The sequence below is a fragment of the Drosophila tropicalis genome, unplaced genomic scaffold, assembly GCF_018151085.1.
Source record: "Drosophila tropicalis isolate 14030-0801.00 unplaced genomic scaffold, ASM1815108v1 contig_158, whole genome shotgun sequence".
Taxonomy (NCBI): domain Eukaryota; kingdom Metazoa; phylum Arthropoda; class Insecta; order Diptera; family Drosophilidae; genus Drosophila; species Drosophila tropicalis.
The window spans coordinates 11195260-11223207 of record NW_027172602.1 but is presented as its reverse complement, the minus strand read 5'-3'; the positions used below and the strand labels follow the sequence as shown (position 1 = coordinate 11223207).

At 38.7% G+C, this 27948-nt stretch overlaps 1 protein-coding gene across 2 annotated transcripts in view; it reads right to left on the bottom strand.

Moving 5' to 3' along the window:
• Positions 1 to 27948, bottom strand: part of LOC137571936 (chaoptin) — a 123614-nt gene that overhangs the window by 79993 nt on the left and 15673 nt on the right. For both annotated transcript variants that reach the window (XM_068283701.1, XM_068283702.1), the window contains one exon: positions 22072 to 22121. The gene's annotated coding sequence lies outside the window, so the exon portion shown is untranslated. The remainder of the gene's footprint in view (positions 1 to 22071; positions 22122 to 27948) is intronic.

Sequence of the window (27948 nt, the reverse complement as noted above, 5' to 3'; positions counted from 1 at the left end):
AGACAAAGTCCCAGGCAGAAGATGGAATAAAATCTGTGCGAATTAGGTGAACAAAGAAAACCAAGAACCGAAAGAAACAAAGTGAGTTGGCGGGGAGAAGTGATGGGGGTGGGGTACACAAAACAAAACGAAAAGCCAGGCATAAGCATAATAATGATAATAATCAAGGCAATGGCACAAAATTTTTGGATTTTCTCTCATGTTGGCGGCAAAAAAGGGCTTAGAGCAGAGAGACAAAGGACAACTCTTGAGGCGAATATTTTCCAATGGTTTCATTTTTTGCCTCAAATTTTATATTCAGTCACACACTCTCTTGAACACACACACACTACCATGCATGTGTGTAGATTTCATAGGGTGAGCTCTGTCTTTGCTCATCATAAAGCGGCAACTCAACTCGAAAAACCAAAACTGGAGGCAAAATCCGAAAACTGTAACTGAAGCTAAAGTACAAACATGGCGAAAGGAAGTCCCAGAGACAGAGTCATAGAAAAAGAAAGAGAGAGAGAGAGAGCGAGTTAGAAGAATGTTGTGGGCGATAGCATAAGAGCCTGGAATTGAGGTAATCCCTCCAACATGTCTCTTAGACATTGTTTATTCTGTTGGTTCTTGGTGCTTGTACAGAAAATACATAACGTTATTGTTAATCAAAATTGTGTGTGTGTGTACCTTGTAGAGGAGGACGAAAAAGAGAGGATTGAAGCTTTTTAGCCTTAAAACGCAAAAGGGAAACCCAGACATGTGTATTCAATGGATTAAAGCAAAGCCGAAGCACCTGTTGACTATAAATACTTATACATATTACACCATACACCACTCCACAGTTGACTTCACTCGCAGCTCTTTGACTTGTTCCAATTTGCTAAATCTCTTAATTTGGCATAGCCTACTTTTCAGGGTGAGGTTCTTGTTTAAGTGTGTGTTGTGTCTCTAAAGAGCAATAAACTGTCCATCCTTCCAACCGCTCAGTGGGTCATCAATACCAACCACTTATCCCTTTCTCTGTCTCTCACATTCCCCTCATACTTTTCAGTGTTTCCATGCTCTTGAAATTGTCGCGTGTAAAGCTGCTGCCACATTGAACACCAAATGGCCATTATGTGCTGAGATCTACTTAACTATGTGCATGTGTGTGCGTGTAAGGGAAAACTCTGCTGCAGTGATTTACATGTATTAAGCCAATTTCTCATTTCACCGGAGATCAGCTTCAATTGGGTATTGCAGCAAAAGTTCAAATGGCACTCAGAAACGGCTTCTGGCCAAATTAAAGCCCAATTAAAAGGGATTTTAAAATAAAGTAATGAAATCCGATTGGTTATCGCTTACAGCATATTGTGCATTCTATGGAATTTCATCCATTTTGTGTATGTGTTTGTGTATGTTTGGTTTTAAGGCAGAACATTTTCTTGCATAAGTACGCATTACCCAGTTTTCATATTCACAACAAATTTAGCTTTTCTTTTGCTCGTCAACAACTTTCAGCAAGCACTCCTTAGATACCAACTCCTCTCCCCGCAGCATATAAGTTTTCATTCCTCTATACACACACACACTCACACATTTTGCCCATTTATGCTTGCTGTTTGCATGCGTTTAGCTTCGTTAGTCTGAACCCTTTTTCCCAGTTGGCAAGCCTTTTCTTTTGCACTGAAACTGCTAACAGGATGCAGCAGGAACGAAAAGTAGGAAGAGACGCAGAGGTCTGTATGAACGCGTGGGCGTTAACATGGTCTAAAGGAGCGCAAGGGGGGCGTGTTGGCATGGGTTGGTTGTGTGTTTTAATTGTCGCAATGCGACCAAACTGCAGTCTCTTTTCTCCTTCAGGCTGGGGGACTAAACCGCCTATTGCCCACCACTTTCTCTCCGCCCAACTCATTGCTGCACATTTTTCAAACTGTATATGTATTTGTGCATGTGTGCGTGTGTGTGTGTCTCTGTATGTGTACACGTAAATCGCCCAAAAATTGTCACCGACAACGTTGTGTCGCCGTTGCCGGAATTTGATGAAATTTTCGCAGCATTTTCGTTGCCAGAACTAAGTTAAATGGTTTGAAAGAAAACTATTGGTAAGGACTAGATAATACCTCGTTTTCCTTTAAATTTAAAGCCAAAACTATGCATAATGATCATCTGATCATTCAGTCAAAGTGAGATCACGCATTACATTTTGTTTCCTGTTAGGGTACCTAGTGGTTCGTCTTGGCCAAGTCGAGATACTATTTGGCAGGGTCGAAAATAAAGGAGTGAGATGAAAATTGCATATGTGTCTGTCTGTTGGAGGAGAAAATATGGTGCAATCAACTTTTAAGCGAAGTTTTCGTTTTCTTTTTGTTTTTTTTTTTTACCAATATGCAGATGAAGAGAACAGTTAAAGAAAGTGACACATTTTAATTTTAAAATTCAATCGTAGCAACAGTTAGGATTCTATTGATTAGAAGAGCTTGCTAGATGATTTCCATTGAATTTTGTGATAAGCTAATGAGAGATTTCTGTGGATAGTTGATGTTTCTTATTCAGAATTAAGATTGGTATCACGACATCCTTTTTTTTTTTTTGTTGCAAGCAACACTTTTCTTTTTGGATATTTAACTTTCTTTTGTGTGTGCGAAAAACTCTAAGAGTTTTACCCCACATTGTTGTCAATGTGGAAATGTCGCACCCTCTCGGCTTAAGTAAGCGGATTGATTTCCGCTAATAAAAATGTATAACAACAGAGAATTCTCTTAACAATGCAATAGATGGGCCTTTTGAAAATGCAACCCTCCCTTTACCAACACCAAAAAAAAAAAATATATATATATACATATCCCTAAACCCTCATCCGCAATGTCCCCAATGCTTCCTCCTGTTCCGTTTGCACTTTGGTAACAATGTGAATGGAGAATGGCGGCATGATGAAAACGACGATGAAGACCTTCTATAAACGGCACTCGGAAATGGCTTTTCTTCTTCGACTTTTTCTTGTTCGACAGAAGAAAAAAAATATATACATACATATATACATATGTATATATATGAAGAAAAAACAGAAGTGGAAGGGAAGTGGAAGAGAAAACCGCTGTCAAACTGGCGGGCAGATGAACTTTCTTGAGCAGGGCCAGACGAGCACAAAGTTATGGCAGTTGCAGTAGCAACAGCAACAGAAGCAGCAAATCACATAATGGCAACAATAAGGAAATCGCATGTGAAAAGGCCGCAAGCAGCGAAAAGGACCTCTCGCATCTCCATCATCCATACCATTTTTTCGCATCTCCTGTTTCTTGTTGTTGTCAACTGTTTATGAACTGTAAGCCGCGTATAAGTTTGTGGGCTTACACAACACAATGCACGTACCCAAAAGATGGGAACAAACGATGGCAAAGTCGAGGGCAAGGGCAGTGGTGGCGGCGGTGGTGGTGTTGGTGATGTTAGTGTTGGTGCTGGTGGCAGTGGGATGCCACTTTTGTGACTCCTTGGCTTGCCACTTGGCAATTTCGAAGGCGTTGAATTGTGTGAAGTGAAAGTCAAGCGCAGATTCTTTTTTGTTTTCTTTGCTTTTCTTGGCCGCTTTCGTTGAAAGTCTGAGATGGTAGCGTGAGTAAAATATCGTAAAAACCTAGAGAAAGGAAGCACCTTTGGTTGTGTTTTCGTTGACTGATCTTATCAAACAATTTCAAAGGATTGTCCATTTGAAAATAGTTTCAAAAGACTAGATAGAAGCATTTCATTTGCTTTGGATCATGGTCATTTTTTTTTTGGACTTCACGCATTGGTCTCTAGAGTTTTTGTTTACTTGTTCATTTTAAGCATTTTCTTATTTAAACTTACTCTTGTTCCCCTTTTCATTCGCATTCATGTTTATTTTCTTGAATTTTTGTAGCCCGTCGGCATTTTTTGCATTTTCTTTTGAAGTGCCAGCATATTTTTGTTTCCTTCTCTGTCCCTCTATCCTCTCTGTGTCTCTGTTTATCTCTTATATAGACACATCTATATACATGTAGTGCTCGTTGGTTTTGGCTTGCTGCTAATGAACGAGAAACTCATTTAAAGCCACACCCATAGCATTTCGTTTACGCCCATCACACACACGCACATTTAATTTCATTTGTATTTCGATAAAAATTTCTTCAATTTCTCGTTTTTTTCGTTTTCTTATTTTATATTTTTCTTCTTATTAGGCCCGAAAAAGTATGCTATGAAAAATTGCAAAATACGCGAGAACCTCCCAAAAAAAACGAGAAACAGACCGTACGAGCGGGCTTGAAAAAAAAAAAAAAAATTATACCAAGTATGAGTGAGAAAAGAGGGCTTTGATGTTTTGCATGAATGAATGACTGCTTCACCCAGATGCGATATATGCGTGAGCGTGCGTGTTTGTATGTGTGTGTGTGTGTGCACATCTTTGCTTCTTTTCTTCATTTCATACATTTTAATTGCATTTTTCGTATCAAATTCATATTTATTTTGGGAGTGTGTGTGTGTGTGCGTTGAAAGAGAGTTTTTCCCAATTAACAAGAGGAAATTAAAACGAAAAACTCATAAGAACCCACACGCACACACACATGTTCAGTGGTCTTCAACCAGTTCACTAATTGCGTTATTTGTATGTGTGTACACGCGTGTGTGTGTGTGTATATGCTTTGGCTTCATCAATCAATCTCGATTTACATATTTAGAGAATAAGCCAAAGCCGGCGGCAATTTGCCTTACAATTGCAATCGTAAATTTGATTCACCTTACAGAAATATTAACTGATTACCTCAAATGTCTGCTCATTTAATTTATTGATAAAAAAATTAAAAAACAAAAAGGATTATTATTCAATAAAATTTTTTTTGGAATTTGTCAGTAGTCAAATTTTCAATTTTATAATGGTTAAAAAAATGCTTAGGGAAAGAATTTGTATTCTATTATAATCCATCATAGTTAGAATCAATTAAAATACTAAAATTCTACTTCTAGTTCGACCTTTTTTAGTTTAAATTGATTCATATTGATAAGATCAGCCTTTTGCTTTAGATATGTACATATATGTATTAAGCTGGCTATCTCTTTTTAATATATACGGGTCCTTGCCTTGTTTAATACCAATCAAGCTGCCCAGGAGCCGAAATAACCCAACTAAACACAGACGGCTAAGTCGAAAAATTGAGCTGGCTATCGAATAAATTGAACGATTCCAAACCGAACAAGGATTCTCTTTGGCTGCATCTTTTTTTTGGCCTGCCGTTGCCTTTTTCATAGGCTTTCAACTTTGGGAGCATTAGGCGGCATGCCTGAGCCTTTTTTTCTCTGCTCTCCCTGCTTCTTGGGCGACTAACCACGGCGGCGGCAGGCGCGCCTAGCAAGAAAAAGTTTTGTTTTGGGATTTCTGTTGCTGGTCGTGCTACTGCCACCGCTACTTCAGTTTCTTGTTGCAGCAGAAGGTTGCAGGTTGCACTTCAGAGACGCCGCACAAGCACCAAAGGAGCAGCAGGCAGCAGGCAAGCAGCTACCAGCAGCTGCTCTGGTTCAGGCTAATAACAGTTGCAATGAGAGCAGCCAAAAAAAGAAGAAAAAATAAGAACGGGAATAAAGAAAAAAAGGAAAGGAAAAACGAAGACCAACCAAAAAAGAAGACGGCGACATAAAGAGAAGAGGACACGGAGAGTAGCTGCACAAAAAGCGAGGGAGCAAAAAACGATTTACGCTGAAAGTGCCAACAATGGCGCAAAACTTATCCTCCCAAAAGACTCTCCATTCCATTCAATGTGTGTATCTTTGGATAGTGTGTGTTTCTCTGTGTGTGTGTGTATGTGCTCTGAGCAAACTTTTGCGCTGAGCGTTTTAATTTAATACACAAACTTTGGGCGGCTGCTTGCTGCAGCTTTTCGTTTCATCTCCTTGCAATTTGAAACGCAACCGAGTGCAGGGGCAAGTGCATTTATTTAAAGCCCAAAACTTTCTTGATTTGTCGACCCCACCCATTCCAAGTAAAAAAAAAAAACTACCGATCCAAATTCATTCCCTAGCCCAACACAGTGTGGGTTGGGGCCAAGGGGTTAAAATGAAAAGGACACAAGAAGGAAAAAAAAAGACAACTGACAGCAATTCCCAGTTGATCGTTTGTCTTCTCTTTGGCAATTAATGCCAGCATTTAGCATTTATATATATATATATATATATACATATAGAAAAAGCAACAACAATTCAGCATTACCTGACAGCTCCCACAGGCCGTCAGGTGAAAACCCTGTCCCCAAAGAAACCTACCTCTAGCTGCCTGTCTCCTTGCCTACTTGCCTTCTTTCCATTCTCCATTCAAACAAAGTTCAGCAACCACTGAAGAGGGTGGCAAAAGGAGGCTTACTATGTACGTATGTATATGTGACAAAGTTTCTGTGATGTCTGAGAAAAACCTCTGAGATTTGTTTTAAAGATTAAAGTTTCATTGGGAAATTCAAATGAATTACTTCAAGTGCTAAATATAATGAAAATTACTCAAAGGATCAGAAATATCATTAGATAAATAAAATTTAACATTTAAGCTTTTTGCTCTGGATTCATCAGATTAGTTTACCTACTATGCTTGACTGGCCCACAGCTGATATCCTTTCGAGATGTATGTGTGTGTGACTTGGCTCCTTTAAGCTCATTTAATTATTTTGCTTACTGATTTTATATCTTTTTTTTGTGGATAGCCAAAGAGATTGATAGCCAACCGTGTTTCATGTATCTGTTCATTCGTCTAACATGTCCAAACTGACTCACTGACTACACAAACAGGTGTCCTTCAAACGAAAGGCCAAATGAAACGAAACGAAATGAAGTGAAAACGTAAAGCCTTAAAAATGGAATTCGTGTTGTCTGTTTTTACGACTTGCTGACGACACAAATGGAATGCGTAGAACAGACGATGACAAATCTAATGAGAAAACGGAAATGTCTTTTCGTTTCAGTTTAGCCCCAACGAATTTATGGCCCAGCATAAGGCGGCGGCCCTGTTGGCCAACTTGTGTTTACCCTTCTAAAAGGAAAATGTGTTTATCACTGAAATTCTAAGCAATTTTTCAAAAAAAGTTTCTTAGCATGTTTTTTTATTGTTTGTCGTTTCGGTAGTTTTCGTTTTGAACAATCAAAGTTTCTAGTCAACAAACAAGTATAATTTGTTTTTGTAAAAAAAAACCAGATGTCTTTATTATATAAATGAGATGGAAAATACTAATATGCCCACTTGACTTGACCACTTCCGATGTAGGGTAAGCCACAATGGCTCAGCATAAAGAGAATAACAGTTAGAGAAAGAGTATTGAAAAGAAAGAGAAAAGGACATTGCCTGACGAGGAAAAAAAAGTGAAATAAATGATAACAATAAAAATATAAATAAATAAATAAAATTAACTCATAACCACTTAGACAAAACGCCGGCGGGATGACTGTTGGCAATGTCCATTGAAAAGCAGAAAAGACGCAGCGGGATGACCACAGTTTTTGTCGCCCCAAAATCGTACACTTATTCTCCCTCTCTCTCTCTCGCTGACATATATCTCTACCCATATGCCATTTGCTAAGGATGAAGTGAAACTAACAACAACATAATTTAGTGAGCAAACCGCAAAACGACGACTAAAATGGTCAAAGCACAGAGAGGCCAACGGCGGAGAGTCAAAGAGAAGGGAGCAGAGGAAATAACAGTAAAGGACACAATGGATATGGACACTGTCCACGCTAATGTCCTGCTTGTGTGCGTGCGTCTCTCTCTCTTTCTCTCTGTGGGTGTGTGTGTGTGTGAGTGGGTATGTGTTGCCTACTTTTTGGTAGCTGATGCCACTTCAAAAATGCCGCCACGAAAACCTTCATTTATCAAGTTGACATTTTAATTTATTAAAACAAAATGGAACGAAATGAAATGAGACGAAGGATGAACAAAGAGGAGGATTGGTTTGTTGGAATTGGGATAACCATAGACTTGAGGGTGGATCAGTCCTTAGCAGGCAAGACGTCGCAATTGAACATACCCTGTGTGAGGTCAATTCTACTTGCCCGACTTTATTACACTCTAGAGCGAATAAGAACAACAAATTGCCTAGCAAAAAGTATGTAATTTTCAGACTTACTTAAACGTATACACCCGTTAATACTATGACTACAGGGTATAGATATGAGAAGGAGCAGCAAACAAGTGAGCAAGAAGACTCTGGACGCTGTCCAGCACTTGAGTTGGGGAACCCGAAAAGGCGTTGCAAATGAATGCGTAAAAGATGACAGGATTCTCGCCGGATGCCACTTGTGACCATTGAGGGAATTTCTTACTTCTCCATTCTCATCATCATCATCTACGGCAGAAGCAGCATCGTTATCGTTCCTCATCATCATCATCATCATCGTGGTCATCGTCGTTGGCAATGCAGAAACAAAAATGAAAATGTAAGAAACACTGGTGACGACCTTAACTGCCGCATGACGAAGCGGAAAAAGCGAATGGGAATGAAAAATGTTTAACAAATATGAACAAAACGTAGGCGCAATACAAGAGAGGGCCAGACAGAGAGAGGGAGAGACAGAGGGAGAGATATGCATTTTTTATACAATAAGAATACTTCAATCAGTCAGACATACCATAATCGAAAAGGGTTATCGGTGATTGCTTGATTAATCGAAATTGCTTTATATTATTCATTTACAATTGTACAAGGAAAAGAAAAAATGATTTCAGTAAAGTGATTTGCCATCAGACACCATCAAAGACTTTTATCATCGATAACTTTTGGTTGCGTTTATCGATGAAGCTTTAAAATAAATAAAGATATAACCAAATGGAATCTATACAATTTTTGGTTTCCGTTTAAGGCCCAGCAAATTGGTTCAATTTAAAAACAGAAAAAGCCCATTAAAAACAAAAACAAAATATTTCAACTTTGTTCTCACTCTCTCTCTCTCTCTCATTTTGTCTCCCTTAACCATTTCGGTTTTCGATTTGGATTTCTTTTTATCCATAAATTCCACATGCTGCACTCGGCATTTTGTTTTCTGCACGGTTGTTGCCTCTTTTCGCTGTTGCTGTTGCTGTTGTTGGGCGTCTTTTAATTTACATAAATTTTTATAGCGTAAATTTGTTCATTCTCTGTCTCCTGTTTGATATAGACCCTTCCTCTGCCACCCAGTAACCAGCCATGGCATGGCCATCCGTTTCCACCTTGCAACAGCCCAGCCGGAAAAAAGGCCCAGCCCAAAAGCTCAGACAAATATTGTATATTAAAATGGCAGCGGCGAAATGTGAAATAAAATAAAATATAAATTCCAGTGGCCCCTCGAAAAACGCGAACGCCATGCCAGGACTCAAAACCCACAAAACGAGACCCAATCTGAGGCAAGAGCCTCCCCCTCCTCATTCCACCAAGCACCAAGGTGCGCAAAGCGAACTTCTCTTCGACCTAACTTCCACTGGGGGCAAGGACACCAAGAACCATGTCTCATAGCGGCCTTCTCAAAGTGGAGTGGAGTGCCCCGTACTCACCTCGAAATCCACCGCAAACCTTCTTCGACGTCTGCGTCTTTTGCGATTTTCCCTGCTCTTTTTTAAATTTTTTTCTTGTGTTTTTTCTTTTCGGTTCTTTTTGCGGCTTGTGGGCGAAAATTCGCTTAAGAAAATGTTCTTATTTATGGGCTTCTTGTCTAGAAACACTCAGGCACGCCCATGCTCGCCACAACCACATCGCCTGTCACTTCTACTCCCGCATTTTATTTGTGCTTCTCCATCCTCCGTCTCATCTTATTTCCCCAATGTCAAACCACTACCCTTCAGTCCTTCGTTCATTCGTTCGCTGGTTGGTTCGTTCGTTCGTCATTGTTTTACAAAGAATATTTAAAACATTTTAATGTTCAAGCAAAAGCAAAACTTGCAAATGCAAAACAAAGGTGAGGGTGAAGGAGATGGCTATGGGGTAGAGGAAGGTTTTCCCGTCGGTCAGTTGGTTGGAGGGCGCGAGGTTGGATCACCTCACCTGATGTTGGTCATTCGCATGAATGACGTTTTGCGTTGAATGTGAATGCGCGACTGTGAGTGTGAATGAATGCTTTGTGAGCGATTTCTGTGCCATGATTCACTTTGCCAACGTTTCGTCATGTCCGGACCCGGTTCAGGTCCAACTCTAGTGTACCTTCTCCTTCTGCGGCGTAAATTGCTTTTCATTTGTTGTTGTTATTATTGTTGTTGTTGAGAGGAGTAGAAGGAAACGGGGTGTCCGGCAACAGCTGTCATGTCAGCGAGTCCTGGCAACAGTTTCACCCCTTCCCAACCCCACTACCACCCTACAATTCTACCACTTCTTCCTTTTTTTGTGTTAGCCCTCCTCTTTATTTTCGCGCTGTATTGTAAAAAAGATGAAATTTAACCACAAAAGAAAAACGTTTTACAAATTGAAACGAAAAATTTGTACGCTGTTGAGAAAAATGAATGAGCAGCTAGTTGGCAGATCCAATGGCAATGGACTAAGGCATTGGCATGGAATGGAATGGCCCAGAGTCTGTTTGTGGGAGTCAAGTGAAGTGTTGCAGAAGAAACCACAGCGGAGATGCCTTAAGTCATTATTCACATTCTTTGTGATGAAAGGATATTTTGGGGAAAATAAGGGTGGTCCGACGGGTTGGGGGTGAGATTGGTTTAAATGTGGGTCGGTAGCAATGATTTCTATCTCTCTCTCTCCTCTCTCTAACTGATGAGCAATAAAATGAATGCATTCATTTGCTTCAACACTGCGTACGAGTGTTTAAACTCCCATTTGTCATGTTTGCGTAGAGTGAAAAGCCCAAATGGATATTCATAAAGTTAAGTGGCTAAATGAATACATTTATAATGCAGAATGGGTGTGAAATAATCTTGATAACAGATAGATTCACTCATTAGGCTAGTAATGAATAAGATTTATTAATAACTAAATACTTCGTATTATATTTCATTTAATTTCAGTCCATAATAAACATTCGATTCAACGCCTTTTACAATTAATGAATATCTATGGAATTGATTTATTGAATTTGATTCTGTAAACTAAGTGCCCATCATCATTGACATTAACATTTTTACTTGCATTCATATTCGTTCACTCGTTCACTTTCGCCATTATGAATGCCATTCAGATTCAAACAACCGACCAACAACGGCGCCCAGTCAGCTAGGTAACCACTTTTACCCATTTCATTTGAATTGCATGTCCATTGGGTGGATGGATGATGAGCTATGGGCGGTCAGGTGCCTGGCCATGGGCGTGGCACATTAAGCAAAGTGCCGCGCGTTCCATTTGCAACGTGGCTGCTTTTGATTTTAATGGTTATGCTACTTATCATGTCTCCCTATAGAAATACCAGTGGCAACAACAACAACAACACTAAAAACAGCAAAGAAAAAAAAGGCGATGTGAAAATGGAAAACGTGAAGTGCAATGTGCCACGTGCGAGGCAGCTGTCCATCAGCAGGTGGAAAAAAAAAAAAACTAAAAAGGGCTACAGCATAGAGAAGCGAAACGATGTGAGAGGGAGACCAAGAGAAAGACGATGATGACGACAACGAAGGAGAAGCAAGAAGTGAATGGCAACGAAACGAAATAGAGAAAGAGTTAACAGTAAGAACAAACAAAGAGTGACCCAAATTTGTTTGTACAAAATGAGTTTGACGGTCATTAAATGTGTTGTTTGCACAGCTCGAAATCGAATTAAAGAAGAGACAAACAGGCAGACAAGCTGACTGACCAGTTCTTATTGGAGGACACCTCACAACCAGGGGGGCGTGGCACGTATGCAATTTGTCGTCTGCGTCGGAAATATGCACAGAAACACAAAATAAATACGAAAAGTAGTAGAAAGGATGTGAGAAAAACAAACTCTACTGTCTATAAATAAATTAGCATGACAAAACAAGTTGGCAGCTAACTCTTTCTCTCTCTTCCTATCCCTCTCCCTTTCTCTTTTTTCGTTGCCACTTGTGTGTGTGTGTGTGTGTGCTTGCACTGGTGTGAGTGCGGCTAAAAAGCTGTTTCCGCAATGAGCTTGTTTCCTGTCCGCAAGGACCCTGCCATTGACAAGTTAGAACAGAAACAAAAAATTATTAAGCATCTAAAATTTTGAAGAAACGACTGAAATATATCCTGTAAAATAATATATAAAGCTGATATTTATTTAAAAAATACTTGCATAAACTGGTTCATCAAAACAAAACTTCACTTGTTTGCGAAAACTGTGAATTTGGTTTTGTAGGTCAGTTCGAATTCTGTAGTCATATGTCTTATGGCCCATTTGTCTTATCGAATGGCGAGGTATGACAAAAACAAAAAGCCAAACCAAATGTCTTTGCAAAAAGAAGGCGTGGCTGGTTGACTAGTCGCAAAAAAAAAAAAATGAAAAAAAACTAATTTCCTGTGAACAACATAAAGTAAATGTTTCAAAAGTGACGCCCTGGGCCAACACGAGTGCAGAGCGCTTAGATGGGAGGGAGATATACCTCTCATCCACTCGCTGTATGTGTTTGTGTGTGTGTGTGTGTGTGTGTGTGTGTGTGTGTGTGTGTGTGCGACAACATGGTCGTGGTAATAAATGCTGCTAGTCGGGGCAGGCGACCGGCCACCATTTGCCATTTTTCGGTTGCTGGACCTCGGCATAAGTTATGAGCACTCCCTCCCAAGCATCGCCCCCCAGCTCCTCTTTGCACTAAGCCCAATCTCCACTAGGCTGTAACTGGCATGAAACATGGCGAAAGCGAAGGAGAGTGGTCAGTTTGGGGGAGGGGAGAGTTGACCAATCCATTGCTTCTTGCCATGCACTCCCCCACCGCCCTCCACGGCTGTCTACTGCAGATGAAACCGCAGCAGCAGCGCCAACCAGTCAACCAAACTCATTCCGTCCATCTTCCTTCTCCTACTTCCCCATCACCTAAGCAACCACCAAGCCAAGCCCTGCTGCACACAAACAAAGAGTAGCAAAAATAAAAAAAAAGAACACAGAAATTGGTTATAGAAATAATTTACAACGCGCGACAATTTTTTGGGAAGCAATTTGTATTTTTTTTCCCAATGCAACCACAAGGACATATTGATCCAAGGCCATAAAACTGAACGAAATGAATGTTTTTTGAATAAATTCATAAATTTTAAACGTATTAAGCCCTAATACAAATATTAGAGATGAATACTTTATGAATGCAATAATCTAAACAAAATGCATTAGAAAATGGAATGGAAGACAAAAACTCAACTATGAATAGTTTCTCGTTAGAACGATATTGCCATCATATGATGTGAATACTTGTGAATCATTACAAAAGAGTTCTCTGGTAGAAGAGGCAATAGAGTCAAATCAGCGAATAAAATGGCAAACAAGGCTAAAGAGAACCGCAAAACTGTGGCATGACTCCCACAGGACATCAGCACGTGCTTACATATACATACATACATATATATATTTATATGTCTGCTTGTGTGTGTGCAGAAATTGGCTTAAATGAATTTACACAAATTTATCAACGTGGCCAAAGTCAAAGCCAACAAAGCGAAAGCATGGCCACCGTTGCCCAAGTAAAACCCAAAGCGGAAAGAAAGTGTCAAGTGTGAAGCAGTTTTCCTACCCCCCGCAGTTCCTCGTGTTTCCATCGCATTGCATAGAAACGGAAAAGCGGAAATGAATCATTTCATTAGAGTTGGCAGCCAGCAACGCCTACAATATGAGACACAAGCACGAGGTGAATGAAAGAAGTGGCCAAAAGACGAGAGAGGGAGGGGTCGACTTAAGAAATTGCCTCTGCTTGTGTTTGTGTGTGTGTGTGTGTGTGTTGACACTTAACGTGGGTCGTTCGCTTGACCAAGAAATTGGGCCAAGTGGCAGTTTTCTTTTTTGGTTTTTTTTTTTTTAGAGGAAAGAGGAAACTTTTATCAGATTCTTGGGGCTCACCTCAGGTGGGAAACATTTTACACATGTCCGCCCTTTTACACAAGTTCTGAATTGGGCCAACCACAAAAATAATCCAAGGTATACCTTTAACTTTGACAGTATTGAAGCTTATATACTCTTGTTTATTTGAAATATTAACGGATTGAATATATATTGAACCAACATCTAACTAAGCAGAGAATTCTTAACTTCAAATGTTTTTGGTTTAGTTAATAAAGTCTTAATTATAGCTCTGCTCTAGACAAATTAATTTCTTAATAGTAAGAAAGCTTATTCGGCTTCTCTTTAGAAGAACTAAAGTTTGGGTTGAACATTTTATGCCCAGCAAAAGATATAAGAACCAATACCTATATAAAATATATTTGAAGGTAAATTTTATTTTATTTTCTTTCATTTTGCTGGTTTGCAAGATTGACAAAGAGAAAGCGTTGTGTGTATTGGGCGGAGAGGGAGTGGGAAATTGGAAAGCAAAATAGAGACAAATAGAGTGAAAGTATTGTCTATTAATTGAGATTTTGTGATTTATATTCAAATGCAATTTTCGACCAGACCACAAAAACGGCAAAATAAAAGAAAAAAAAAAAAAAATACTAAACAAAATATCATCAAAAGCAAGCATAAAATTCCCAAGGTGACAAAATCAAAAAAGAAATTTTGATTCTCGATTTTCAATTTACGCACACATCACTGGGGACTTGAACATTTATTTTTTGTTTTTGTCGATACTATATTGAACATAATTAAGATGAAAGAGGTAACACACACACACACATACACAATTTTGATTATGTTCAAAAGCCTTTACTACAAAAATTTGCAACTCAAATGTAAATTTCGATATCAATTGGATAATAAAATGAAATAACCCTTTAAATACTAAGAGCAGAAATATTTTTAACTCAACGACTAAAGAGTATACACGATTCGTTGAAAGTCTCGTTTTATATTTTCTTCTGCTTGGTTGTTGTTGTTCTTCGTTTTTTGTTAGCTTTTGTTAATCAAATTGGCTTTTGGTTTCTGCTTCAACTGGAGCTTAGCTGCCTACAGGGCGTATGAGTAATATTCACTTTTATGAGCCAATCACACACACAGGCACACAGATACAGCTTTATATTCTTTTGTAATCGTCAATCGATTCATGTATGTGTGCGTGTATATACATATATGTATGTATATATAAAATACAATTGAATTTTAGATGCGTTTACGCGATAAGAGACCGAAAAACGCTTTTATGTTTATTCATACCTGACAAGGCAAGTCAGCAAAACGACGTTTTGATACGAGTCCCTTTCTTTTTAACCCTTTCCTTACCTACTCCTCTCTGTCTCTCTGTCCCTCTCTTATCCAACCATTTACTCTAAGGATTACAATACCCTTTTCTCTCACACACACACACACACACACACACACATGAATGAATGACTTAAGCTGCCATTTTGTAATCTTATGTCTTTGCTCCTCTTTCCCCCTATTCTTTGTTATTTTTTCTCTTTCTTTTTTTTTGGGGGTTTCGTGTTTTGTGGTTTGTCACTTTTTCTTATCGGGCGAAAACCAACGAAATTATTCGCATAAATATATATTCAAAAATCAGCAGGTATATTATAAAAAGAATTCAATTTTCTTTTTTTTTTAATTTGCATGCGTAAAAAAATAGGTCAAGACGAATAGAGAATAAGTTAAATTGTTGCGCTTTAAAACTTAAAAGCTTCTTTGAATGACTTTTCTGCACATTTTGTATACTTGAATAAGTTAATGTGAACATGTTCAAGTCAATCTATCCATTTCTTCATTTGATTTAATCCTTCTACATTATGGTTCAAATGCCTGACCTTCCTTTTTGTTTGAACCTCTCGTGTACAAAAGTTTGAAGAGTTTCTTATTAACTAAGATGCCTTTCAGATGTGCTGCACTGCTTAAAGTTTAAACGTCGAGAAGGTCATAGAAAACCAACCTCTCTGTGGAAGTTAAGTTCTAAGCCCAGGCATAAGTTCGTTGAACTACAATTTAATGTTTAGCTAATCACATTTACCTAAGCAAGGTGCATTCAAAAAGAAGATGAAGAGAAAAAAGATAGAACGAAATCAAAGCTTTGTCGTTCTGTGAATTATGCAATGATAGTTGTAGAGTGAACTGTGGGTGGGTTGTGTGTTTTTGGGGGGCTTTGGGGGAAGCAGTTACTTAATCCCTTACAGAATTCGGACTTGGGGACACAAACATCTTTCAATATAAATTTCAACGGCTTGTCAAGCTGTTTCCTGTTAGATGCCGTTGGCAACTGCTGTAATGGGTTCGCTTCATGTCCTTGCTCTTGGTTGTGTTTTCTGGTCCTGCTGCTGTTGCTACTCCAAACTCTAGGCTTGTGTGTGTGTGTGTGTGTTGTAGTCCTGTCCTAGTGGGTCGTCTCTATTACATTACTGATTGTTTTTGTATGTGTCTGTCTGTCTGTTTGTCTGTCTCTTCGTCTGTCTGTCTATTTCCCTATCTGTCCTGCTTCTGTCCAATCGTCGCAACGTCCTTTCGTTGTCGTTGGCTTTCAGTCGTATTTCTGCAATATTTTGTTTGCTGTTGCTTTTATCATCAATCCCTCCTTCATCTTCTACTTCGTACTCCTACTCCCACTAAGTGAATATGTGTGTGTGTGTGTCTGTATGTGTGTATGTGCCGTTTACCATTCTTTCTGGATAAATACAAAATGAAGATGATCCTTCGGGAGCTTTAGTTATTCAATTTCAAATGTAGTAAATTTAATCTAGCTGGCAACTGTCTACACTCAACAAAACAAAACAAAACAAAAAAACAGAAAACATTTCCAAAAAAAATTGTACTGCGATAATTTTTAAATGGAATTCGATTTTAATGGCTTCTCATATACAAGTCTGGAAAGCAGAATTTCTGCGAGTTTTTGATTTGAAACGACTTTTTAAATAAATTTATATAGTTCTGTTAATACTTCAATCACAACAAGGATTTATATCGGCTTTGGTATTTACTTTTGATGCGCTAGTGTCTCGTTTTGAATTACTCTCAAGGTTTAAATTGATTGATCGGTTTATTAGGTATATTCGAGTGCATTTGTTTTTCTTTTTTCTCTCTGTTTTATTCCTTCTTTTTGGGCCTCTTTCTCACAATTTTCAATTCAACTCCTAAAATATAAAAAAATATGTTACAGCATTCTGGCTATGAGGCAACTATTTACTATTTTTCCTTTGCTTCCTGGTGCTACCTTTATTTTTAATTTTTTTCTCGTTTACCGAGGGTGTGTGTGTGTGTGTGTCTTTGTGAAGGTGTATGCATGTACATAGGTGCAGTTGTGTATGTGTGTGTTTGTATTTGAGACTAAGTCGAAATCTATCTCATGTCCTCTGACTGACAGGTTTAGCTCAGCTCACATATAACCGACGGACAGTTGGCATTTTTATGTCTTTATATCTCGCTCTCGTTCTCTCCCTCGCACGCTTGTGCGTTCCCTTTCTAGCTTTCTCGGTCTGTCTTTGGCATTTTTCATTGCGTTTTCCGAATGCGTTTGGCCGCCTTTGGTGCTGTCTTCTCACATCGCTGGCTGGCTTCGGTGTTGTTTGTTTGTTTACCCATTTGAGCCAGGCAAGTGCATGGAATTGCAGTTCTCCATCCCTCCATGCCTCCATTCATCCATCCACCTCCACTCCACTTGTCTTCTTCTACTATATACACATACATACATATGTACATACATATATGTATCTGCGTTTGCTCATCTTGTTTGCCTACTGTGCTGCCTATTTATCTTTTCAGTTGCCTTCCACTTCTACTCCTTCTCATGGCTGTCTCTCTCTCTCCCTCTGTTTCTCTCTCTGGGTTTTTCTGTGTGGAGTCTGCCTTGTCGTCACTTTGTTATTGCTGCATTATCTTTCAAATGGCATATTTATAGGATTTCGCTTGCGCACACACACACTCTCATACATACATACATCCACACAAATATATGTACATGGTTTATTGGCAGTGCCTCAGTGCGCCTGATGCGCATTTCCTCAATCAGCTTCAGCTTCGGGACAGGCAAACGTCCAGGCCCGGAGTAAACAGTTAAACAAACGTCACGCTCTCGCATCGGCCAACAGACATACAGGGAGACCCAATGCTGCGATTGCCTGCAGCACAGTGGAACAGCCATTTGGAAAGACTCTTCAACAAATACAGACACACACACACACGATTCGGATTGAGTACCAAGCAGAGAGAAAGAACTTAATTTATAACGATTTCAGCATCGATAACATGTGAAATAACGTGTTTTCATAATTGGTCAAGCACACTAACCTAGAATTGTTCCACTGTTAATGGTCATTTTCCTTTACTTGGTCTACTATTTTTCTTCTTGCCGGCCAGTAAGTCGAATGGAGAGGAGAGGAAAGTAAAAAGATGGTTACAAGACAAAACTTTTACTTAACCATTTCGAAACACAGTAAATTCATTTTCTCAATTGGCTTTTATCAAATGGCCAAGCATTGGCGTTGTCCTTGTCCTCGGTTTCGATCTACTTGTCCATGGCCATATTTTATTTGTGTTTATTTATTTGTATTTGTATTTGTGTGTACTTGTTCTGCGTGTACATATGTGTGTGTGTGTGTGAGTGCATGTGTAAATATTTTATTTTCCCTTCATTTTTATTATATTTGCCCGAATGTCCGTCGTTCTGTCTATCTGTCTCTCCAGTCCACCGTCTTCATCATTTGCCATTGCTGCTGCTGCTTATCGAAACGCAATTCTTTCGACTTGACTGTAAATGTGAATGCTGATGCTATATAACGCCGCAAATGAAATCAATTCCAATGTCCAGTGTCCAATTGATATAAAATGAAATGCTTTATGACATCCGCAGCTTATAGAGATAGAGACAAAAACAAAGTGACAGGAACACAGAGAGGAAGAGAGAGCGAGAGACCTTGGACCACAAGTCGTATGGGCAATTTGGAGCATCCTCCTCAATCAGTTAACTGACAAAGATTGCTGCTTGATTTTTAGTGTTTTCTCGCATTTCCACTCTTACTCTCTCATTAATTTTCATTTATACAATATTCAATTTCCACAACGAGGCCAACAAAGGCCAACGATAATGGCCAGGATATGCTAATTATTAAGTCCAGACAGGTAAAAAGCTTATATTCAAGTGGCTGTGATTGGTTTCTATACTTTGATTAAATTAACGAATGAAAGTGAGTCTCAAAAACTGATCAAGTGTATTTGTTCATTGATTCATTTTATTTACTCAAATAAAATTAATTATTTATTCATGATTATTATTAATGCTTCATTGATTATTGCACTTTGAATGCGTTTCAAATGAATATTCAGTGATTGAAAGTTGTTTCGTTTTGATAAATATTCGTTTCTACCCAAGAACAAGCAAATTTCATTCATTATTCAAATGTGTTTAGGTATAAATAATGATTTCAAATGATTTATAAACATTTTATTTGGTTTGCTACTTGCACAGTTTTAATTGCCTATAGATGCAAACTACAGAGTTTAATAAAAGTCAAATCCGCCTAGATCCTTTTTGACAACTGAATCAATCATTCGCAATAAGCGATTGTTTGCTTCTACACATTATTCACTTGTTCATTCCACTGTATTTTACATGCTTCAATGCTTTTGGCCAGCATCGTCCTGATGGTCTAAACAATGCCTAGCATGACTTAGTTATGGGGAGTGGGGAGTGGGGCAGAGATTTGGCGAATGACATTTGCTGGAACACCTTTTTAATTTAATGTTTTAGTTTTTATTATCCTTAAGCTTAAGCGTAGCGATTTATTAACTTGATGGCAGACTGACTTTTATGGTCGCATCGGAGTCAGTCGAATCATGGCCAAAAAGAAATTATCTATCAATGCGCCGCAGATATGTACCGGGATTGGTTTTTGGCTACGACTTTGGCTTTTGCTGGGGGTGCGGTCCTGGGATTCTCTGTTTCTCATTGTGTGTGTGTGTTTGCTGTCCGTGGCCTGAGTGAAACCATGAATTATTTATTTGTGTGGACATGAATTATTGTTATGAAGTTTATTGCAAACAAATTGCGTCCTGGGACAGTGGAAATCAATAGCAAATAAATAAAAGCGCAAACAACAGTTTTTGTGGCTTTTGCTGCGAAGCAAGAACAACAACAACAACAAACGAACAAAAATGTTAAAGCTCAAAGCTGGCCAAGATACAGATACGGGCATTGGCATGGGCATGAACATGGACATGGACATGGGCCTTGCTGCTCACTCGACTCGCTCTTTTGGTTGCTGAGAGTTGTTTCTGCCGCTGCCGCTGCTGCTGGTTGTTCTATATATTTATCCCACTCACTCATTCTCGTGCTCTGTGATTGGGGTGTGTGTGTATGTGTGTGTGTATCGAAGAGTCTGTGGGCAAAGCTATCAACAACATGCACAGGATATGGCGTAACGCTGCGGGCGATTCATGAAATTTAATGAAGCAGGCAACTTGAACGGGCAACGAAGTTGGTAGGAGTGGGCGGAATGGCATCTGCATGGTTGCCTGACTCGCGGGTCTCGCGGCTACACAGAGCGAAAATATATTTCAATTATTATCAAAAATACAAAATTCCTTAAATAAAAGAAAAACACAAAGACATAAAATACTTAAATTACTCTTGCTGACTTTGATTTTTGATCTCTGCTAGAGGATGCTAAATTTTCAAGAATTTTGTCGCTTTGAATGCCAAAACAAATACTATCTATGGATTTTAGTTTTAAATCAAAATTTATGACATTTTTACTGTGACTTTTCTGTCAGTGTCTGTCCTAACGTCCAGTTGTTGCTCTCTCAAGCGGATGTGTATTTGAAGTTGAAGTTGGCTTTTTAATTAAAATAAATATTTAATTGAAATTGTAATTAGAAATTAGTTGCGGGCAATAAGTCAAAGACAACAGACACACACACACACATACACAAAATGACAATGACAAGGACAAAGACATCGATATGAAACACGGACATAGACAAGGGACATGAACAATGACAAGGATATGGATATATAGACAAGCAAGGATTTAAGTTTTGGTTGCTTTAGTCTTTTATTTGTCCATCTGCCAAATTCGGATTAAAAAGCATAAATATTGTGAATACACACACACACACACACACACACACATATATCGATTCACAAGGACAAACGGATGAAATGTATTCGATTTCAATAACATTTAGTGGCAATTTCTTCACTCCATTTTTCCTCTTTTAGTCTCATGTTTTCGTTTTGGTTTGTTTGCGTCCACCCTCTCACTATTTTTTTCTTTGCTGCTTGCGCTTTTAACGACAGCGCATCGCATTAAGCCAAAGCCGAAGCCATAGCGTAGGGAATGAATGAGAGAAAGAAAGGAGAAAAAAAAAACCTGGAGCAAGCAGCAGATGAAGGACTAATGTCATGCCATTAAGTTGAGAGGTTTTCTCGTTTTTTCCCCCTTTTTCTGTTTTTGGTTTGTCTGTCGAGTTTGTTTGGCAGAGAGTAGTAGTTGTTGTTGTTGTTGTTGTTGTAGTAGGTGTGGCATCGGTTTCCAATTACATAAAAATACACATAAATGCACATATATACACACACACACACACACCAACACACATGCGCGTGCAGCCATTAAAAATTGAATGCAGTCAAACCCAAAATGATAAGGCAATTGAAAAAAGGATAACAACTGACATTGGCCCCTTAGGGTATGCAATGAATTTTGTTTTGTGAAATGAGCAGGAGGAAACCAAAAAAAGAAGTGGATCAGGCTAACTTTTGCTTGTGTCGAAGTGTGTATACCCTTTAAATTCCCTATTTTTTTTTTTTTTTTACTTTTCAAACGGTATGGAAAACCCAAGGGAAATAGCCAAAACTGCAAGTCATCTGAAAAGTATGCTATGATAAATTTGCATCGAGCCAAACCTATAAAAATAATGAATAATGGCATGTAAACAAAGTCGACTGAGAAGAAGCAAGACATTTCCGATAACAAGTAAACCGATTTTAGCAAATAAATTTCTAATTAAATTGTTAAGTTTTAACCTCAGTTAGTCGAAAGAATTCTTTCATTTCGTTCACTTGTAACTCATTGGGTAATAATATTTTAACTACTTTCGCTTGCTAAGGTTTCTTTTCAAGATTAGCTTCCAAGATACACATATATACATATTTATATATACACTTACATGTTTCGCACTTTGTATTCTTGTTGATGTTGTTATGCTTTTCAATTATTCTGAAACAAAAAGAAGGGAGAAAAAGAAGGAAATCAATTATAGAATTATTTGTATTCGATTTGCATGCTCAGTAGAATGCTGGCCAATTTACAAGACCAGGGTTGGCATTTGAATTGGAATCGAAATCGAAATCGGGGTTTGAGTTCGGGTTTCGGGTTTGTTGCGACTAATCTTAATGCAGTTGAAGTAGAAGAAATAACAGCAACATTGCGAAGGCGAAGGCATCCAATTGAATGACGATGAAATGCAAAGTGGCATGCGCTCAGCTCGTGGAGGATATTGCATGTAAAATGGCGCAAGGATAACGAGACAGGATAACAACACGCTGATGAATGCCGGAACGGATGAACGGAAGGGAATGAGTGGGAAGAGGGGAAAACAATGGCAACGAGGCGAGGACAGCGACATGGCATGGCGTTACAGGCAAGCAGCTGCTGAAATGCAATTGCGAATGCATTTTAATGTATTTTCAGTTGTGGGCGTGGCAAACGTAAGAATTCCCATTTTGGCAATGATGTGTTGTTGTCGGACCAGCAGCAGGAGCAAACGTGCCCAAAAAACAGAAAAAAGATATACAGAGACAGAGAGTGAAATCTACAAATTATGTATGTTCTTTTTATCTGCATTCGATTAAGCCACACATAAAATATTTTTATTTATGTCTATCGAGAAGATTTATCGATCTCTCTGGGTAAAAGGAAAGTATACCAACATTTGCATTGTGAGAGAAAATGCAATTTTTTTTAGTAATTTAAATTAGTAATTAGTAATTAAAATGCCATTAGAAGTAAGTTCATTCCTTTTAGTATTTGTGAATACAAAAAAATGCAATTGAAGTACACTTACTTCAATACAAATACTTGAACACGCTAAAGAGTAAACGCACTTGAAGTAAATTCCGCAAGTTAATCTTTAATTCACACACAAACACACACACACACACACACACATTTGCATACTTACTTTACACAAACACAAGCACCCACACCCATGGAGAAGAAAATTTTTGAAGCCTTGCAAAATTTATTTTAAAGTTTAACTTGTTTATAGAACTTTAAGAGAAAATAAAATTAAGAGTCCTACGGCAAAATGTGTGTGTGTGTGTGTGTTGGTATCCTGCATGCAGACAGGGTAGAATTGGTTGCCTCCCCCAACCCCCTTGCCAACGAAATAGTCGCTTCCTCTGTCGCACTTGGGCAATCTCACCTTGGCTTCTACATGTTTCATGTGCCTGGCATGTTGCATGGCTCAGTGAGCAATAAGTTCGACAAACTCATTTCATTAAGCTCAGCGCTGCATAAAAAACGAGCTAATGCGCTTCCCCGCCGCCAGCTCCAACAGCTTACTTCTAGTGGTCCTAGCTCTGCACTTGCTTGCTCTTCGCATGCTCTTTCTCATAGTTTGTTGCTGTTGTCGATGTCTCATCATTTATTGGCAAGCGCTTTTCAACGGATTGCCAGCAGTTTGCACATATCGTCGATGGCAACGGCAGAACCAAGTAGATCCTTTTTGCAAAAGTGTCTGTTGCTATTTATTGCCAGCCATCCAGCCAGCCTCTCACAGCGTCGCACTCCAAAGCCATCAATTTTTTATTAGATTATATAAAATTTACCAACGATTTATCTATGCTCAGGGGCCGCCAACTTTCAACGTCAACGGCTGTTTATCCGATTGCATGGCAATCGAAACGAATCGAATCGCATCGAATGGCATCGAATCGATTCCAAATGCTGACGACAAGTGAGACAACAAGTACACTCTACACACACACACACGCACACATAACCCGCAGAATGTCGTTGTCGTTGTCATGGTTGCATTTCATTCAATTTGCAAAACAGGAAAATAGAAAGCAAAATTTAGAATAGAACCGTTTGTGGATTCTCAAATCATAGGCAATAAGGATATTAACTCTCTGGACTAATGCAGTGGATGATGATATCATGATTTGGGTCATTTTAGAGTTTGCGAAAAAGTATGCTATACTAAATAATCTGAAAGTCCCAAAATTCTCTTTTTCTAGAGTAACTTTTCTTCTACGGTTAGAGGAAATTATTTTTTCCAATATATCTTAGTGAAATTTAAACAATTCCTAGGTTCAAATTTAATTATGATTCTCCAATTTACCGTCAGTTTTAGTTGAATTCATTTCATATGCAATTTAATGAATTATGTTCAATACTCTTTTAGCACTTGTAAGAAACTCTCCATGAACTTTCGGCTATAGTTGAAATATTTATTTGGAAAAGGAACTCTATCCTGTGTGAAACTTGGCCATTATCTGTATATAAACTTGATAGTTTGTCTTGGCTTCTGATGGCAATATACCTACTATATGTTGTATAAATATTTTTCTTTTTCAATTCATGTTGAAGGAAACTTATTGAACACCACCCAAGACCCTCCCAATTCACCACCATGGGGCAATAGTTGTTTTACACGAGGCTAGCGAAACAATTAAGTGGGTCGCTGGTCGCAGGTCGCGGATCGTTGGCAAGTCAATCAGCCAATCAGCCATGACCCAGTCCAGTTCACTCACTCGCTCACTCACTCAGTCAGTTTAGCCATCGAAAAACTCGACGCCATTGTTAGATGCGAGGAGACTGAGCCAAGTTGATAGAAAACAGAAAAAAAAAAAAACGAGAAAAAACTTTTCCCTTGGCATTTCTCTCTGTGTCTTGTTATCTAGCGAAATTTCAAAAGTTACACAAATGGACGAGCGGATTCCATTCCCCATTCTGCGTCCAACCAGACAAACCCCTTGGCAAATGTAAACAGTTTCAAATTACAACAACTAAACTTGTTATTCTTCTTGGTCTTCGACTTGGTCTTCATCTCGTCTTTTGCTTTTATTAACAAATTGGCACGCGTCGCTTTTAGTCCTACTTTAAGACATGGTCGCCTGTCGCCATTCTTGACTCCTACTCCAGCTCGGTTTCTCAACGTCGTCATCTGCGCTCGAATCTGCTTAAAATGTTAGTCAAGGCAATATTTATTTATGAGTAAAGTTCCTTCTCACATGTGCGGAAGAAGCCATGGACTACGATGGCTAAAGGAGGGTCTTTAGCCATGGTGGCAGGGTGCTCTTGTCATGGGGGGGTAGTTAATGTTTTTATTAGCCAAAAGTTTGAAGTCGTGAAAAATGTTAAAGACTTGCCACGAAAAACTTAACGAGATATCGAGAATAAAACCAGCATGAAGAAGGAAGACGCTGGGAATGAGAATATGAGGATGAGGTAGAGAATGTGTCTGATGATAATGATGCAAATGATAAGGAATCGGCAAATGGGCAACTTAAAATTTATCTTACACTGTCCACACATACATATATGAATTTCTATTTTTCTGATTATTACAGAGATCCCTTCATGGGAAAACTATCAATCGGCATACCAATCTCTCATTCCTCTCTCACAGTTTACCCTTTGCACAAAGAAGTGAATGCAGTTTAGCTTATAATATGATGTTAATTTGTTTGCCTTTTGCCTTGTTGAAAATTGCATTTCTTTCAGTGTACTCAGACTGCACATATGATGACTACATATTGAGTAGGAAAAGGGGCAAAGTCGTAATTTTTGCCCTCTTATAGGCGGCTGTTGAATACGAGAGGGAAAGAGAGAGACTGGGTAGATGTATTCTGGGGGAAAACGTTTTGCAATGCCCGAAATGGGCAATCAAGCGAAATGGGCCAAAAAAAGAGTGAGAGCGGCAGAAAGGGCGTAGTAAACTGTGAGAGTGAGTAAAAGAGACAGGGAAATCAATGGCAGAGCTTTTGCAATGAGCATTGGAAATGACGATGAGACGACGACGACGATAGTCAGAGATTTCAGCAGTCACTCAACAAGCGTTGACAAGTACCCAGGATACCCACACACACACACACACACACACACACATGATAATGTTCTTCTCTCCACTCCCTTCCTGCCCCTTAGAGGCGCACTCGAGCCACACTAAAGAGGCACTCAGCCAGTCAGTCAAACAGACGACAAAAAAATAAAAAAAAAGAAAAACAGAAATGAAATGGGAATGGGGGGTAAAAAAAAAAATGGAAAGCAAAGTCAAAATGACGCGACTATAAGTGCCACAATCAGGCCAAGCGAAATCGCTCAAAACCCTAGGCTGAAAAATAGAGAAAGACAGACAGACAGGGTCTGAGAGAGACAGAGAGGGAGAGAGAGGGAGAAAGAAAAGAAGTTTAAAGTGTTGAACCAACGATCGAACTGATGCAATTCCCATTGCCATTTGCCAGAGTCAAGTCAAAATATATGCAGACTGTATTGACTGGCTCAACAGACATTACAGAGAGAGAGAGAGAGAGAACATTCTCACCACAAATGCTAAATACTCTATATTTTCTTAACGATTTTATTTTATTTCTTGTATACTTAACATGCCAAACATTATCATAACTAAATCAGTTTTGAGTGAACATATTAAACTTACTTTCATCAGAGTACAAGGATCGATGGAACGAGTCCTTAAAGCTATGCAAGAGGGTATACAAACTTCAATGTCTTTGTAATTGATTATATTTCGTTGGTTTTATTTTGTTTTTAATTTCAATAAATTTGAAATGTTTTTATGCCTCACCAGACATATTGGGTGTGTCTGTGTGTGTGTGTATCTGATGGGTCAGCTGCTGCGGTGGCCAAATGGGATTCGCTTATACAAACAGTAACAGAAACAACAACCAAAACAAAATGAAATAAAGTCGGAAAAAAGCACCTGCAAAATTACGTAATCCTATAAGCCACTGAAAGCGAGATTTCAACGCGAATTTCTGTTAAGTATTGCATAAATGAAAAGTAACCAAGGGTACGCATGGTTAAAAGAGTTCAATGCGATTAATTGTTTAACTTATCGAATGAAAAACACAAAAATGAAACAGAATGTTGAACAAAAAATACAACTGCGAATCGTTCAATCGAAAGTTATTCAAGAGTCCTATTGTAAATCACAAAGAACAAGAACATATATGTACCTATTTATATTAATTTCGATTAATATGAGACATGATATCTTACAATTAGTTTCTTTAAGCAATCGAATTTACTACAATCAATCAAATAAAATCGCAAGTGATGGTTACCAAAAACAATGTTAATGCAAAGTTTTGAATGTTTAAAAATTATATAGCCTCAAAAATTAATTGATAACGTTTAATTTTGGATCATTACTCAATTGAACTTAATTGGTTGTGTTAGGTTTGTATTCACTCTGCTTTGGTTATGCCAATCAATATAAGAATAGGGATTGTCAATTGCAGTTGCCATTAGCCCATATCGAACCCCAAAAACAAAATATTTGCCCGCAGTTCAATGTGAATATTTATGTATGTATACCAACCAAATACCAAATACTTCTATCTAAAAATGTACATATATGCATTTAGCATTATGACAATACACATACCTATACACACACACACACAGAGAGACCATTTGAAAGTCATACCAGTTAGAGAAGGAGACGAAGCCAAACATCAGAGATCATTGTCGCCGCACTCGATTGCACTTGGTAATGCATTTCGGCACTCGGGTTATGGATTACGATTTATGTGGGGAGAAGGGGAAGCGGTGCTTATTACGTAACTTAAATTCGCCTGTTGGTCTAATGCAAATGTCAAATGGCAAATGGTCAAAATGCAAATGCAAATCCAGACACGCCCGGGGAGAGAGTGAAAGAGATAGAAAAAGGGAGAGAGAGACAGCTAAAAAGTTGATTGTCCTGGCATTTGCATAAAATGCAATGACAGTCAGCTGCAGTCAGTGAGTCTGTCAGTCAACTAGCTGTTTCGTTGGTCGAGTTTTGTTGATCTATTGA